The sequence below is a fragment of the Aedes aegypti genome, chromosome 2 (assembly GCF_002204515.2).
Source record: "Aedes aegypti strain LVP_AGWG chromosome 2, AaegL5.0 Primary Assembly, whole genome shotgun sequence".
Lineage (NCBI taxonomy): Eukaryota > Metazoa > Arthropoda > Insecta > Diptera > Culicidae > Aedes > Aedes aegypti.
The window spans coordinates 923,661-942,076 of NC_035108.1; the positions used below are offsets into that span (position 1 = coordinate 923,661).

The 18,416-nt window shown below is 39.8% G+C and overlaps 1 protein-coding gene and 2 non-coding genes across 14 annotated transcripts in view; all 3 read right to left on the reverse strand.

The window, feature by feature from the left end:
- Window positions 1–18,416, reverse strand: part of LOC5566116 — a 212,565-nt gene that overhangs the window by 166,809 nt on the left and 27,340 nt on the right. Inside the window, exon 1 of one of the 12 annotated variants that reach the window (XM_021839720.1) lies at window positions 11,642–11,657. The exons of 7 other annotated variants lie outside the window; for them this stretch is intronic. The gene's annotated coding sequence lies outside the window, so the exon portion shown is untranslated. Of the gene's footprint in view, window positions 1–11,185; window positions 11,365–11,641; window positions 11,658–18,416 lie in introns of those variants that run through there. 4 more of the 12 variants (XM_021839719.1, XM_021839718.1, XM_021839717.1 and 1 more) reach the window with 4 other exon arrangements.
- On the reverse strand, window positions 447–520 carry Trnas-aga. The gene has a single exon. It is a non-coding gene; the product is annotated as a tRNA-Ser (tRNA).
- On the reverse strand, window positions 952–1,025 carry Trnas-aga. Its single transcript has one exon. It is a non-coding gene; the product is annotated as a tRNA-Ser (tRNA).

Sequence of the window (18,416 nt, forward strand, 5' to 3'; positions counted from 1 at the left end):
AAAGGGCTTGAGAGGCAAACAGAAATGACACCATCGGCTGTTGAAGGTGTCATGATTCGTTGTTTACTTGGACGTTTCTAAACGTGTGACCAAATACTTTCACTGTACGGTACAAAAATCGCAGCAACCGTTTACTTTATCGACATGGCATTTGCACAGTGCTTATCAACAAATCGATTTTTTCTTTGAATTACACTGCTATCTTGAAGTATCAATGCGTGTTTATTTTTGCAAGGTGTTATTCCTATGGTGTATAACTGTCATGAGAACACTTGTTTTAAGAACTTCAACACGATATACTTCAATGAACGGAATTTTCTTTTTCATCCTGACGCAAATTATGAACTAATGTTCTTATCAACTACCGAAAAGCTAAACATTACATATAATTTTGCAATTGGATTAGATGGACAAATTGATGTGAAGATTTGCGAAAAAGTTACACGTCTTCTCAGTGAGAATCGAACTCACGACTCCCCGATCTCTAGTTGGGGCGCGTTAACCACTACGCCATGAGAGGACTCATGAACGCAGAAGTTAACCTGAATTCGATTTCAGCTCAATAATCACGTGGTCCTCTTTCGCAAAGTGCACCTCTTTCGGAAGAATTAGATGCCCATCCAAACACAAACGCTTTCTATATATATCCAATGCCTAGCCCGAGAGCGCATTGTTTTTTAGATATAGGAATAGCACACTACACTAGCCAGCAACTGCGCTGGCTGAGGTTTCTATTGTGTGGGCTTCCAATGGGTCGCGACGTTCTCAAACGACCGGTTACGGAACATGAGTCCGTTGCTCGATAAATACTTGTTTTAATTATGAATCGTGGTTTACGGCCAACCAGCCGAGTGGAAGTTTAACAACTACCGAAAAGCTAAACATTACATATAATTTTGCAATTGGATTAGATGGACAAATTGATGTGAAGATTTGCGAAAAAGTTACACGTCTTCTCAGTGAGAATCGAACTCACGACTCCCCGATCTCTAGTTGGGGCGCGTTAACCACTACGCCATGAGAGGACTCATGAACGCAGAAGTTAACCTGAATTCGATTTCAGCTCAATAATCACGTGGTCCTCTTTCGCAAAGTGCACCTCTTTTGGAAGAATTAGATGCCCATCCAAACACAACGCTTTCTATATATATCCAATGCCTGCCCACACAATAGAAACCTCAGCCAGCGCAGTTGTTGGCTAGTGTAGTGTGCTATTCCTATACCTAAAAAAAAAAAACAATGCGCTCTCGGGCTAGGCATTGGATATATATAGAAAGCGTTGTGTTTGGATGGGCATCTAATTCTTCCAAAAGAGGTGCACTTTGCGAAAGAGGACCACGTGATTATTGAGCTGAAATCGAATTCAGGTTAACTTCTGCGTTCATGAGTCCTCTCATGGCGTAGTGGTTAACGCGCCCCAACTAGAGATCGGGGAGTCGTGAGTTCGATTCTCACTGAGAAGACGTGTAACTTTTTCGCAAATCTTCACATCAATTTGTCCATCTAATCCAATTGCAAAATTATATGTAATGTTTAGCTTTTCGGTAGTTGTTAAACTTCCACTCGGCTGGTTGGCCGTAAACCACGATTCATAATTAAAACAAGTAATGTTCTTATGTTTTTTTTGTTCTTTGGCACATTTTGAGTTACCAAATGCCAACCTGGGAGGCAGGCACAGTTACTACACACATAATATGAAACATTTTTTTTTCCAAACTGCAAGAAAACTCCAGCTCATCAACGACAATCAAGGCAGGCTTGAGGAAAATTGCTGGTTTTCTTTTGTCGTGCACCTTCGATCTTTCCTGACAAACATGTGAAAATGTCCACAGTTTTCTGTGCATTTTATTTTCATTTGTATAGGAAATGACTATACAAATATTTCAATATTTGTATAGTCATTTCCTATAAAATTTATTTCAATTCAATACTTAATATTCAATTCAAATATAATGTGCTATCATGACATTGCCTTTGGATTTGCAGGAATTGATTTTCATCCGATTGTTGTCAACTTTAAAGAAATGCAAAAATATGTTTTGATGAATTACGCGCTTTTACCATGTTTGTCCACTATTTAAGATCTGGGCTCACGGTGACAGTTCGTGACAGCAAAATCTCGGCTCACCTTGATGTACAGACATTTTGTATCGGTTTCTCCCTCCCAGATGCCAACCATTGAGCATTTGTGGGAATCATGTCAAGAATCCATCATTCAATCATCAGCAATCATCAACAATTATAAACCAGTTTTTTCGTTCAAATCAAAAAGAAATCCACATGAAATTCTATCATCGCTTTACAGATAGCAAGTGCAATGCAATGATAGATTTTCTTGAAAATTTCTTCAATTTTGAGCAAAAAAACTGGTTTTGAAAATTTGTTAGACGGTGATGGTTATTTTAATATTTATTCTCCAGAATGATTAACGAACATTAATTTATGTAATCGTATGTTACAAAATTACCATATTTTCAATTTTTTTCTGCAGATTCTGTCAAAATCAACCGAAAATACGTCATTCCGTCAAATTACGGTAATATGAACATTAGGGCGGTCAAAATAAAATTAGAAATCCTATCTCCACATTTCATCTTTACCATCCATATGATAAAAATAGTGTACTAGTCAATTTTCAGTTATTTCAGTAACGATGTAAAGGTGGTTAAAAACATAAAATAGAAAGTTGCCAAAGAGAGAAATTTAATCCAACGAATGAGATAAGAGATTATTTAGCTCAAAGTATCCGAAAATTTTGTAAAAACACAAACAAAATAAGCTCAAAATGTTTTTTTCAGCAATTTTATTCATTATTGTTTGAAAAATGAGCTTTCACTATGATATGATAAGATTGTACATGCGTTACAGTACTAACATGTGTTACATTTTTCCATAGTTATTTCCATATTACATGGGCCATCATTAAATCACCATCGAAAAAGCTGAGAATTTGACAGAACTTTTTTGCTATCGTAAGGATGGCAAGGAAAATGTAAGAAATTGGATTTTCAAACACTTTTTCAAATTTAGAACCGCTCTAATGAGCATTTCCATAATTATTAACTGAGAACTTTCTTTACTTATTGACTATTCATTGTATTCATTGTACAATCCTCGACTTAAAGGGATTCAAACCCATTTCTCCCAGAAAGGCTTTGCTCAATAGCTGTGCGTTTACCATTTAGGCAGTATGTAATCAAATGCCTGCATCAAATATGAACGTAATCGCAGCAAGCTTTGATAATCTGGAAGTGAACATTTATAATCGCTAAACAACGAGGGACAATTTGCTTGATTTGGCGGAAACTGCATTTGTTATCATTGATAACAAAGTCATTTGAAACCATTCAACCGATTATGTTTGGCCGTAAGTTAAATTCCTCGTGTCTAAATTAGCCAACGTGCATCAGAACCTTAATCTTTCTCAGTAAAACAAAAATTCGATGGGTGGATGAATTTTCTTATCACACCAAAGTGGATAGGCAGCGATAAGGTTTTGTTTATTTTGTTCAATGGAGGCTTTGATTAAGTGGAATTTTTGTACGATACATCCACTTGACTACGCATTGAGAGAGTTGTGTAGAGCGTTTCCTTCGTCTGTTATGCGCTACGCTCCAAGTGAGACAAAACCAGCTTCTTAGTTTATATTGTACAGTAGAATCCAACTTATGCGGACGTCTTAGTTAAAAGTAGTTTTGTGCAAATTTCCCATCATTTTACCGAAAAAGTAATCCTTTGATAATTAATCTTCAAGCTGTTTAGTGGAATACCTATAAATGAACGAAAACCAAATTTAGTACTATATCATTTAATTCCGCTAGAGTTTGTATCCTTTGACAGATACGCGTATTTTGATCTCAACTGTAAGTCCGTCTTCAGTGTCGTGTACTAGACTCGACTTTCAAAAAAATATAAAAAAAATCAAGAGGGATTCGATTTTTCAAAATGAAAACCAGGTTAAAATATAGTTTTTAGTAGAATAACTAAATAAAAACATTTTTTGTGTGTTGTGTAGCATTGGGAAGATTTTAAAATTAAAAATAAAAAAAAACATTGGAAATGTTGCGAAGACTTTCATGATAAGCCCATTATCATAGGTTACTAGACCCGATTTCATTGATTCAAAACAGTTCGGGAACACGAAGAGACGTTTGTTTGTTTATCATTTCCCTGGTAGCGGAGTGGTTTTCAATCTAGTATTCGTTAAAAATGTGTTCTTTGTCTCGATCTCTCCCTATCTCGATAGTCTCTTCAATATCGAGATGTGGAGAGTCAACTGTAATACGTTTTTATTCAAAACATATTTTTTTTGGTTAACTTAGGTGAGAAGTCATTCTCCTTCAAAATTAAGATTACAACATGTGAACTGAACACTGCGCCGTTGCTTGCGTATAGCAATAAATGACTTGGTGAACACTTACGTCGAAGAAGCACACTGTTTCTCCGTTGTGAAAAGAAGAAACCAAGACTTGTTGATGTCAGAACTATGACATATATTACTTAGTACGACTCGAGGGATCAAAGCAACCCGATCCAGCAGAAGGACGAATAAGTCTTAAATAGTTTTAGTTACTGTCAAAAGCTAACTACAAACGCGATGCTAAAATATCTGCTGATGGTATTAAAGTGAATAACTGCTTACATTTAGATTATTCTTCTTTCAGCACTGACTATTTCTTGAACTTACGCTGAAAAGCTTATTAATGTACATGATGATTTATCCTTCTTCATGAATAAGGGGCCGTCCATTAATTACGTAAGGGATTATGAGTGGGGGATTGAGGTTTGAGATTTTTTACGCGTCATACAATTTATTTTTAATTTTCATACAAAAAATCTTATAATGGGGGATGGGGAGGGGGTTTGGAAATCCAGAAAATTGTTTTACGTGATTAATGGACAGCCCCTAAGCTGAATAAGTTCTTTGAAACTCATTATAAATCCATGCTAACTTTTGTGCACTTTTATTTTCAATTCCGGCCTAACAGCATTAGGCCAAATGGCGTTCGGCCAAATTACCCTTTCGGCCAATTTGCGTTCGGCCAAACGGCATTCGGCCAAATGGCATTCGCCCAAATGAGCTGGAATCGATTTTAAAGAAATACTCAAAATCCACTTATCCCACTATAAAATCATAGGACGCATTAGAAACTCCCAAGAGTTGGCTAGGAATCGTCTGAATTTACGAAGCATTCACAATAACCATACATCCTCAGGAAACTCAAAGAAGACCCCTAATGTCTGTTTGGAATTCCCAGATCCTCAAGAATCCACTGAAAATTATCAGAAGTGCACTGTAAAGACCTAGGATCCTGTAAAAATTCTCGCGGTACATCCTAGCCTGAGTATCACTGCTATAGAATTTTGGATCGTCTTCAAAAAATCGAACGTCATACAGAATCTCACCTAAGAGGAAACGAATCTCTAAATAATTAACGTGTTTAGATCTGAAAAGGAATAAATTCATATTACAGATAAATCATATTTAGCACGTGATTTAGTGATTTTAGTGAAAATAAAGTATAGTTTGTACATATGCTCGCATTATTTGTGGTGGCGCTATAAAACGACGTATTTCATTGCCAGCAATAATACAAATTCAAAAATAATTTTCATGCGCGCATTTGAAAACAAAAATATCGCTAAATGCATAGTGTAAACAATCTCACTATCCCCAGTACAATCCAGTATATTTATTTTTGCAGTATTTAAAACTCAGAACTTTTTGTTGGGTAATAGATACATTTTTCACCATACGATTTCAATTTTTCCATCATATAAGATTCACAATGTTGAATGAATATGTTCATTTTTTGACGCATTTTATTGCCTTAAGTGGCACAAGACACTTAAAAAGAAGCAACTGTCTTTTTGTTCGGCTTTGTTCAAACGGGTTGTTCAAAATCTGAAAGAATGGTTTCAATAGGTGTATCAATTGCCGACAGACTTAAGTGGGCTGGTTACACAGTATACATGCCTGAGAAAAGATGTCAGAACACTAGTTGAGATACCTGTGACTGCATGGAATATTGCGAATCCCGAAGTAAATGATCGCATACGGAATCCCTAGTAATTGGTAGGATTCAATGAAATATCGACCGAGATGGAGCCCTGGAATGCGATCAACGTGGAACTGACCTGCTGTCCAAATGATTAAAACAAAAAACATGATGATGTTTACAAATAAATATTAATTTTGATGGATATTAAAAATGTTGCCAAAATCGGGGGGTGCCAAAAATGGAGCATGCTAAAAACGGAATTCCACTGTAACTGAGTTTTATACAAAGTTAAGAAACTTCTGAATTAAGTAAAAAAATCTTCCAAGCTACGAAAGCTAGTGATAATATTTGGGATAGGTTGAGTTCATGAAGTTATAGTCAAACAAAGATGATTTTCTTTAATAAAATAAAGACGCATTTGGGAAAAACTACTTTTAACTAAGACTTGTTTAGATTTTAGACAAGTTTGATGGTCTACAAACTTTTCATAAATTTAATTTCATGCTAGAAGCTTCAAATATTGATCAGAATGCAATAAAATTAGGAAGACTTCAGTGAAGGTCATACTTTACAATTTGAAAGTTCACCTTCAAAAGCCATGTGTCACCTCTGAATCTCAATTTTTTGGGTAAAACTCTGAGATTTCGATTTTTATATGATTTAGATTGAGAAGAACACACGTTCTTTTGCTTATAAGAGCTTTCCCTTTTGCTGTCAAAATCAGGTAGCATTTATTGCTAAAAATGACTTTTGTTTTTCGATGGTAGGCAAAAGCGAGCGCTGCCAAAATCAAAGTGACACTCCAGTTTCATGTTTTAATTGGATCTCATAATAGCAATTCGTAATCAGCTTCGGTAAATGGCTGGGCATGGCGTACCATTGGTACCTCGCGTACCTGCAGGAATAAAATAGACCCCTTTGTGCGGTCCTTAGCCTCTTGCCCAGCAACTCCTATCCCTACCTCCTCGTGGTACTGGCCGGGGTACGAGTAACCTTGGGGAAGATCGGGTAACCAACCCCCGGTGGGAACTTTGGTCGTATGCTGACAGGGAAGGGGGGGTTTGCTTTTGCAAACCTGGAGCGTCTGTACTCCACGTTAGGAGCGGCTCACAACTGCGTCTGTTCCCCATGTCAGGGGCGGCTGATCATCGTCCGAGTGCCAGAGAAGGACTCTAAGCTAAACTGCGCACTATGGCCCTCCGAACATTTAGGGGGAATGGTCCTCCGGAAATCTAGGGGGTTGGTGTCAGGCCCTGCGAGCCAGCCGTAAAAACACATCAGCACAGGAACGTCAACGAGAGAATACGGACCGGAACAATCGGCAAAGACCACAGCGACGAAAATGGACTAGCGATTGGAAACTCGGTACGTGGAACTGCAAATCTCTCAACTTCATTGGAAGTACTCGCATACTCTCCGATGTACTGAAGACCCGCGGTTTCGACATCGTAGCGCTGCAGGAGGTGTGCTGGACAGGAGCATTGGTGCGAACGTTTAGAGGTAATCATACCATCTACCAGAGCTGCGGCAACACACGCGAGCTGGGAACAGCTTTCATAGTGATGGGTGATATGCAAAGGCGCGTGATCGGGTGGTGGCCGATCAATGAACGAATGTGCAAGTTAAGAATCAAAGGCCGATTCTTTAACTTCAGCATAATTAACGTGCATAGCCCACACTCCGGAAGCACTGATGATGACAAGGACGCATTTTACGCGCAGCTCGAACGCGAGTACGACCGCTGCCCAAGCCACGACGTCAAGATCATCATAGGAGATTTGAACGCTCAGGTTGGCCAGGAGGAGGAGTTCAGACCGACGATTGGAAAGTTCAGCGCCCACCGGCTGACGAACGAGAACGGCCTACGACTGATAGATTTTGCCGCCTCCAAGAACATGGCCATTCGTAGCACCTATTTCCAGCACAGCCTCCCGTATCGGTACACCTGGAGATCACCTCAGCAGACAGAATCGCAAATCGACCACGTTTTGATCGATGGACGGCACTTCTCCGACATAACCGACGTCAGAACCTATCGTGGCGCCAACATTGACTCCGACCACTACCTGGTGATGGTGAAACTGCGCCCAAAACTATCCGTCATCAACAATGTACGGTACCGACGCCCGCCGCGGTACAATCTCGAGCGGCTGAAACAACCGGATGTCGCCAATGCGTACGCGCAGCATCTTGAGGTAGCGTTGCCGGATGAGGGCGAGCTCGATAGGGCCCCTCTTGGGGACTGCTGGAGGACAGTCAAAGCAGCCATTAACGACGCTGCCGAAAGCGTTGTCGGATATGTGGAACGGAGCTCAAGAAACGATTGGTTCGACGAGGAGTGCCAAGAGGTTTTAGAGGAGAAGAATGCAGCGCGGGCTGCAATGCTGCAGCATGGTACGCGGCAAAACGTGGAACGATACAGACTGAAGCGGAAACAGCAAACCCGCCTATTCCAGGACAAAAAGCGCCGCCTGGAAGAGGTGGAATGCCAAGAGATGGAGTTGCTGTACCGTTCTCGAGAAACGCGGAAGTTCTATCAGAAGCTCAACACATCCCGCAAAGGCTTCGTGCCGCGAGCTGAGATGTGCCGGGATAAGGATGGGAGCATCTTGACGGACGGACGCGAGGTGATCGAAAGGTGGAAGCAGCACTACGATGAACACCTGAATGGCGCAGAGAACACAGGCACAGAAGGTCAGGACAGCGAAGGCGATGGCTACGTCAGCACAGCGGACAGCGGAAATCAACCAGCTCCCACGATGGGGGAAGTTAAGGATGCCATTCAACAGCTCAAGAACAACAAAGCCGCTGGCAAGGATGGTATCGGAGCCGAACTCATCAAGATGGGCCCGGACAGGTTGGCCGCTTGTCTGCATCGGCTGATAGTCAGAATCTGGGAAACGGAACAGCTACCGGAGGAGTGGAAGCAAGGCGTTATATGCCCTATCTACAAAAAGGGCGACAAACTGGAGTGTGAAAATTATCGTGCAATCACCATCCTAAACGCCGCCTATAAAGTGCTATCCCAGATTCTCTTCCGTCGTCTATCACCTATAGCAAACGAGTTCGTGGGAAGTTATCAAGCAGGTTTCATCGACGGCCGCTCGACAACGGACCAGATCTTTTCCGTGCGGCAAATCCTCCAGAAATGCCGTGAGTACCAGGTCCCTACGCACCATTTGTTCATCGATTTCAAGGCGGCATACGATAGTATCGACCGCATAGAGCTATGGAAAATCATGGACGAGAACAGCTTTCCCGGGAAGCTCACAAGATCGATCAGAGCAACGATGGACGGTGTGCAAAACTGCGTGAAGATCTCGGGCGAACACTCCAGTTCGTTCGAGTCTCGGCGGGGACTACGACAGGGCGACGGACTTTCGTGCCTGTTGTTCAATATTGCGCTTGAAGGTGTCATGCGGAGAGCCGGACTTAACAGTCGAGGCACGATTTTCACGAGATCCGGACAATTTGTTTGCTTCGCGGACGACATGGATATTATTGGGAGAAAATTTGAAACGGTGGCAGATTTGTTCACCCGCCTGAAACGCGAAGCAACAAAAGTCGGGCTAATGGTGAATGCGTCGAAAACAAAGTACATGCTGGTTGGCGGAACTGAGCGCGACAGGACCCGCCTAGGAAGCAGTGTTACGATAGACGGGGATACCTTCGAGGTGGTGGACGAGTTCGTTTACCTCGGATCCTTGTTGACGGCTGACAACAATGTTAGTCGGGAAATACGAAGGCGCATCATCAGCGGAAGTCGTGCCTACTATGGGCTCCAGAAGAAACTGCGGTCAAGAAAGATTCACCCCCGCACCAAATGCACGATGTACAAAACGCTCATAAGACCGGTAGTCCTCTATGGGCATGAGGCGTGGACTATGCTCGAGGAGGACTTGCAAGCTCTTGGGGTTTTCGAACGCCGAGTGCTAAGGACGATCTTCGGCGGCGTGCAGGAGAACGGCGTGTGGCGGCGAAGGATGAACCACGAGCTCGCTCAACTCTACGGCGAACCCAGTATCGTGAAGGTAGCTAAAGCTGGAAGGATACGCTGGGCAGGGCATGTTGCAAGAATGCCGGACAACAACCCTGTAAAGATGGTGTTCGCCACGAATCCGGTCGAAGAAGGCGTGGGGCGCAGCGAGCTAGGTGGATTGACCAGGTACACCAGGACCTGGAGAGCGTGGGTCACAGGCGAGGATGGAGAGAAGCGGCCATGAACCGAGGGAATTGGCGAAATATTGTTGGCGAGGCTTTATCAAGATAATTGATGTAAAGCCAAATAAGTAAGTAAGTAAGTAATCAGCTTCGTAACCAGAAATGCCATTTTGAAGATGCCTGGGTTAATTTCCGGAAAAGGTACAGGGTAATTTCGTGATGGAAAATCTTGAGCATAGTGTACCATCGTATCTGCCCTATGAAATACGAATACAATAGGTATCTTAGGCACTGAAAGCTTTCAGTTGATTAATATGAAATATAATACTGGGGTTAAAAAGCAGGCTATATTTTAGTCAGAGTATAATGTCAAAAAAGAATCAGAAAGTTCTAAAGGAATGAATCTAAAAATATCTTAGGCATAGATTCCTTACAGTGGTTTTCACTGTTGGTACAATACGAATTCAAATTTATTTCAATTGTGTAATTTGTTATGCAATACGAAAAGTAGTGCGTTGGGTGTCGTTTTGACTAAAATTCCTAACATGACATAGGTTTATTCCGAACAGTGGTGTTTCCGATGGTATGAATTGTGGACTCAAATCATAGAAGAATTGATCATCCTGTGAATGAAAACTATTTGATTTTCTTGAAAAATTCTTCGTTCGGAGTATTAATTATGTTGCCATTTTTTTTTATCGATAAAGGTCAAGGACAACAGATTCCTCATAAACCACCATATAAAATGAAGAACTAGCCAAATGTGTTAAAATTCAAATGTTAAATAAAAAAACATTATGCACATATGAGGTTGACATAGAAAAGTGAGAAGAAAAAGCAAATACAGTCATTCATTAAAAAAAAATGCAGCCGCAGGATCGATGATCTAATTGTTGCTTGTTCCGTTCTCCCAACCATGAAAAACACAAAATCTCACGATATCGTCACTTTCATTTGAAACACCGAGTGAATTGGTTTGCAAATCAGTAATCTTCTTCGTCTACATTCTGCATCGATGTTACTTGTACAATTCTCTGTTCACTCTAACTTCACTGTAATCCACAGAGATAATCTAGAACATCTTCCAACGACGGGAATCTCACACTGCCACTGATCCGATATTGCCAGAATATCGAGCGATCAAGAATGAACCACCTTCCCGAGCCGTTACGAGCGACTTGACTGTTATCTGTTTCTTGCCGGAGAATCCACCACTCAGACGCCTCAGTTATCGTCGCCAATTATCACATGTGCAACGAGTAATCTAACACACAAATGGCGGCCTGAAGGTGACGACGATGACCGCCCGACACTGTCATAAATTCGGTATACAAACAATATACTACACTTCTTCAGGAGGAAACTCAGCAACACTTTGACACTTTTTCATTCTAGAATTTCAATGGCCATTCAAGCAGATCCGATATGCTTCCAAGCAACAGCTCTTATTCAATAAGAAATCAATCTGCAGGTCTCACGTGTCAGCTTCGAAACCGAAACCTAGGGTACAGCGAACACTTCAACGCACACTGCGATGCGGGAATTCGTCGGAGATAATTTTTCAGTAAACACTCGTGTTGTACGACGATAATTATCTTGCGACCCTGCAAACGAGGGTGTCACTCAAATCCAATGTGCTCTATATAGAGCACATTGACTCAAATCGGGCGGCGTTTACAGCGAGCTATGCCTTATAGTTTTTACTGATTTACGTTATCTCACACATCGGAGGCAGCACAATTCACTCCGGTTCCAGATAAGCAAAAGTTTACATTCGTCGGAGGCTGCGCAAATTTCACGACTAACTCCCGTTTCGAAAAGTCCGCACCCCGAGCAAAAACCGATCCAGCGCCGGCTTATGACGAGATGTGATTAAAATCGACTTCGGTGACGGTAACGGTAGCTGACGGCAAACTCCATGATTTACGTGTAGCAGCACCACCCGAAAAAAAAAGAAATAATAACAAAGCAGGCGAAATGCCCACCTGTGCAGCATCGCGAGTTCGGTAACATGCGACACTAGCTTTCCACATCCATTCACCCATAGGCAAAGGAAGCCCTCCCCTCCGAGACTATAGTAAAGAAAGCTCATCTTTTGATTCGCGGCTATGACAAACTCCCCTTCCGCAGCCTACTTTGTGACCGCTAAACAAGCGCTTGCTTATACATTGAAAAGGTGGAACGCTTCAGTGACGAAGAGAGATGTTGTTCATATCCCCGTGACTTATTGATTGCAGTAGGCTGCGACAAAGTGAAGAAGCGTCGTGCATTTGACTGACGATGATATTTATGGCTGCATTTTCAATAGCGAGCTTTGGCTACTGGATGAAATGGATATCTTTTATTGCCAGAAGGTTGTTTTACACTGAAACCTCTTTTTACGTGAATTCCATAAGCGTTAATTTAATTTACATACTATCATTCAAGAAAATTACGTTCATGTAATTCCATTAACGTACTGTTACGTAAATGGATTTTTTATACATTTGAGGCAACACAGATTGGGGTTAAGCGTGTTGATTCAAAATACAAAATACACGCTATTGTTCATTATTAGAGGAGCGACGGATTGCAGAGGAGTTTCGAAACAGGAATTTGGTGAGTTTGTTCTTATAAGCAGCGCTTGATCACAATGCGTAAATATTAAGCATTTGTCGGCCAAAATGTCTACCGAACGTCTAGCACTACGCTTTCCATCAACATTCATAATTATCCCGTAACACCTATGAGAGGTCGTAGAGTTCTCTGCATCTTTTTCAAGTATGTTTTCAATCAATTATCCTTTCCAATTTCCCAGCTTTCGCAAGGACGTGGCCAAGATTGCTCTCAATTATTGGAGGATGCGTCAATAGACTGATGCAAATTTTGAAGTTTTTGCTCCCCTATGCTTAAGCGATGTCAATTATGATGAAAATTATCCTCCCAAAATTTGAAGTGATTCGGAAGAAATTTGGTTGTGCACACGCTATTTGAAATTTATATGGAAACGACTATGGAAAACGCAAACCTTCTGTGTTCGGTCCTCTAACTGCTCGTCATAATAATCTATGGAAAAGTGAACACACTTATCTCATGTGAAAACTTCTCAGCTACAACTTTGCCGGAGACCACATTTTGATTGGGTGTCTGGATAATTTGTTATTCTTGATACAAAAGTTCAAACCACGCTGAGATGATCATTCAATTACTTTCAGAGCAACACTGCTTTTTTGCTGTAGAACATAGTAGCCTGGATTACTTTGATCTATTCTTCCCGCCAGGAGCACCACTGTTGCCTGCTGAGCAGTTGGTTAAGCATGTAAAATGCAAACCCACTTTATGATGATGAATAAAAATTTATCCTGACGTCCAATCGAAAAGTGGTCTTCAGCAAAGTTGTAGCTGGGAGGATTTCACATTAGAGGAATTTGTTCACTTTTCCATAAAATATTATGACGAAGAGATAGAGGGCTGAACACAAAATATTGGCGTTTTCCATAGTAATCTCCATATAAACATCAAATGGCGTGTGCACAGTAAAATTTCTTCCGAATCACTTCAAACTTTGGGAGGATGCCATAATTAAGATCATTTAAGCATAGGGGAGCTAAAATTTCAAAATTTGCATCACTCTAATGCGTCAATCTCGTCTCAGAGTTAGAGATTAGTCCCACATTTCTGACTTTGGTAACGAGCGGGAAGGAGGCAACCCTCAACATTGAAACTTGTGTTAAGCCAAAGGAAAATCTTGAACTGAATTTTTTGTGCTTGAATTTTATTTACGCAACATTAAATCAATTTACGTAATTATTCTATTCCGTAAAAAGAGGTTTCGGTGTACTATAGTCGTGCATTCCACTAGCACTAGCAGGTAGGAACTTACAGTTACATAACCATTGACTAAAAAAAGTTCGAATTATTGGTCGATATCACGATGAGCCCATTTCATCTCATTATTAAAAAAAATCAAAGCCAGGTGATAACGTATTCAACATGTAAACCAGATTCCAATCAATTCCAGTGCCAAGCGCAGATACAAGCTGAGACGAAATAGTAAAAGTTGCCCACTATCTAGCTCGTCTGAAACATGATTTTCGCACGACACGATAGGGGTTAACGTCTTAAGAGGACACCCCTTTACATGCCAATTCGGAGGTTTGGCTGCTCTTACGACATCGAAGACCCAACGAACGTCTGTGATTGTGAGAAGTTTCGATGTGTCATTCAATCATGCAATCACTAGGTATAAACACTTTCGGCAGAAACCCGTTCTCGGTGGGTGAAGTGTCATTCGCTTTGACGGATTATTATGTCAGGGGCGTACTTTCGGTGCTACTCTTGTAGAAGTAGGTCCTCATTATGTAATGTTGCTTTAACGAGGCCCATGCATGCCTTCGGGGTCTTTCAACCCGATCGTGCTGGCGATGCGAAATCTTATTTGCGGAGAGAAACACGCTATAATTGACACAAGTCGATCAATACTCCTATTTGCCCACCAAAAAGAAATGTTAAGGCTGAATAAGTAGACTGTTATTTGTTTTCGCAGCCATGATTACTATGCAGCTTACAATTTCAAAGTGATAAAACTCAGTCATCGAAGTTAATATTGATTCATAAAAGTATGCCCATGTGCGCCTATATTAAGACGGCTCAAAAATAAAACAAAATAAAATCTTTTCTCCCATATCTTTTTTAGCATCTTTACTACAAAAATAGTGTTCTGTGACATTTTCAGCTTCCCCAGTATTGATTTAAAAATCGTTCCATACACATTAGTGCTGTAATGTAAGTTCAAACTTTTCATCGCATAGTAAAAACACATTCGTCAAACCGTAATAAAGAAAGTTACTGAAGAGAGTATTTCTATCCAACGGATGGGAGAAACGATATTCTAAATTTGTTTGCTATTCTTTAGCTCCATATGCGATTGAAACTCTGCTAACTTATGAAAAAATCCCATGCAAAAAAGCTTAAAAAATGTATGGTAGATCGGATTTTCAAACATTTATAGATTTTGAACAATCCTAGCCTATATGCAGAAAGTATGCTCATACTTTCTTATCTCTGATTTACTGATTTTGATTGTGCGATATTTGCCAGAAAACCATTCGCCAGAAAACTATTCGCCAGAATGACATCCGCCAGAAAGTACCATATGCCAGAAAACCATTTGCCAGAAAGTACCATTCGCCAGAAAACCGTTCGCCAGAATGTACCATTCCCCAGAATAGACCATCCCCTAGATTTTTTTTCTGATGAACTGATTGTAGCAGAAATAATCGAGCCAGAGCGTTAAAAAAATTGTGAGATTGTTTTTGTTAGTTACTTAAAAAAGTACAGGGCATTGTGGACACCATCTCCAGTTGACTTAGTGAGCCAGCTTCGAATATCCGTTTTGAGTATTGTGGTTCAAGTATTCTAATTGTTGGACTAGGTACACATGACTTCCTTACGGTTAAAAAAAATATCGATTTCTCGTGCATTCAACGATCAACATCAACATTAAGTTTTATAAATATGAATTGAAAAGACAGCACTTAATTCTTTGGGACCGTGGAATTAGAAAGAAGAAAACATATAATAGAATCACAATTCCATTCATTAGAAGCTGTTTCACTATGTATTAAAGATACTGCTTACTGATGTAAGGATATGATATTCAGAATGACGGATTATAGAGTAAAATGGTATTATGGTTTGCAAGACTTTACAAGAGATTCGCCCTTCTTGTCAACCTAAGCTGTGCTTCAAAGTTTTGTTGCTTCTTATGGACTAATTCATTGAATATTTACGAGATTTTTGTATACGTTGCAACTATTACCGAGAAGAAGAAACTCCTGAATACCAAACTAAGGTATTCATTACCAGATGATTTCCAATACATACAACCTGAATGAGATATGAACGAGCCCTGCATAAGAGGTAAAATACCTCAAATAATATCTCAAGCATATTCTACGAATACTAAACTGATAATTAGATCAGGTGTTGTAATACCTCAATAATACTTGATGGATTTTCATATAAAAATGAATTTTTTCAATAGTAGTTCAATACCTACAGCAGACCTCAATAGCTGTCAATGAAGTATTTTTAATTGTTTTAAAGATTTTTTTCAATACCAGTATAATACCAAATTGAGGTATTGACAACTGAACAATACCTAATTATGGTATGATACCAAAATATGGTATGCAAAAGTTATTAGAGAGTTATTTGTTCCTCCTCGGGTTGTTATACAAATGTTATAGCATGAGATTGTTATTTTATAATTAGTAGATTCCATACGATTTTCTTTCTAAATTTTTCAGTATCAATTAAGTATTTTTCTATTTTAATATTATTAAGTTTTAAAGAGGATTTTGCTATGGAATATTTCACAAGTGGTTCTCCCTTCTTTTCACCATAAGCTGTTCTTTAAAGTTTTGTTGCTTCTTAAGGGCTAGTTCATTGGAAATTTACAAGATTTCAATATACGTTGCAACTAATTGTGCCGTCTGTTCTATGAAGTAATTAATGCCTCCACTCGCAAACCAAAGTTACATTTACAACTTTCATGAACTTTCTGATAAATAAGAAAGTTGTAAAATTAATAAGAACATCCTATATATGAAGAATGGAGAATTCTGATTTGCCCCAAATCATATCAAGTAGCGATAGACAATGACTTTTTTCGAATACTTTTTCATGTACTGAAATTTAAGTGACCATTATCACTAAAACAAATTTGGTCTTTTTTTACGTGAATGTTGTATCATTTCCCCGAACGCCAGTTATCCGAATGACACTTTTCCCCGCAATCTATTCTGCTGAATGACCCAAAATTGTGGTATTAGGATAGAACTATCCACTTCTACATCCCCTCTCCCCTTAAACGACCACGTGGTTTATGGCCGGCACTAAAATAGATGCAGTTCAAAATGAATAAGAAACAATCTTCAGAGACAGAGTGGCAAACTAGAAAGAACGATAAAGAAAACACGAAAAAATGCTGAGTTCGAAGAAACTTTAAAGAGCCGCTGATCAAAAAACAAGGTTGCATATCATATAAACGGTTCATCACACTGAAATATACAATAAGTTATGGTAATTATGAGAGCCAAAACATTTTCGAATAAATAGTCCACTTGAGAAAACGGGGTATTCAAAAAACTACCATTTGCGGAACTGGTGTTCGAGGAAAGGACATTCGGGGTATCGATATTCGGGAGAAAGTTGCACAGCCCCAATAAACTGCCCATTGAAAAGCAAAAATTATCTGGTAGTTGTACAATAAATTCTGTACAATACAATATTCCGATGAAGAAAAGCTTGCGGTGAAAGGAAATACAATTTTCTCGGAGTTAAAACTATGTAAAACAGCTTAGAATATTGTATCCAAATCTAAAAATCTCGCATGAGATGTAGAATAACAGTGTTATATTGTCTCCATTCTGTGCCCTAGCAGAAAGCTTAAAATGAGAAGAACGAGATTGTTACCATACTATTAGTTCAATTTAGTGCTCTTGAAGATGTGAAAAGTGTCACAAGTCGAATGTCACAGTATCCCAGTATCCCACAGTAGGGCATCTTTGGATTCCGAGATGTTTCACCATGCATTAATTGATCAAAATCGACAAGAAAATAATTCTGGGGAATGGTACTTTCTGGCGAATGGTACATTCTGGCGAATGGTTTTCTGGCGGATGTCATTCTGGCGAATAGTTTTCTGGCGAATGGTTTTCTGGCAAATATCGCACAACCACTGATTTTCATTAAGGCTCAGTAGACCGTCATCTGCTTTATCAGCCATGTGACCTTGCATTTCGCACTTTCAAAGCGATAAAACTCAGTCCTCATGATAACTATTGCTTCGAAAAAGTATCATTATATGCGTTTACATGCATAAAGTATATTGATACTTTTTCAGCTATACCGGAGCGAAAACATCTGATTTTCATTACTTCCAAATTGTGATATGAATGAGCAATGACGCGTATAAATGTCAATGATGCCCTACTTCGACAATTTGAAATCGTTTAATGCAGAGTTTCCCAACCGGTGGCCCGAGGACCCCTTGGGGGCAGTGACGACTTCTCAGGGGGTCGGCGAAGCCATTGATAATAAGATTCCTGATTGATGAAGAAATGAAAGATATCTCATACTAAGTTTGTTACAAAAAGTGTATGAAGTATCAAATATTTTTTTTTTAAATTTAACTCTGTTTTCTTTTAAGTGCTTGTTTAAAAATTTCATAATGCGAATGGGGGTTGGTGGCTGCCTTCATGATGTCAC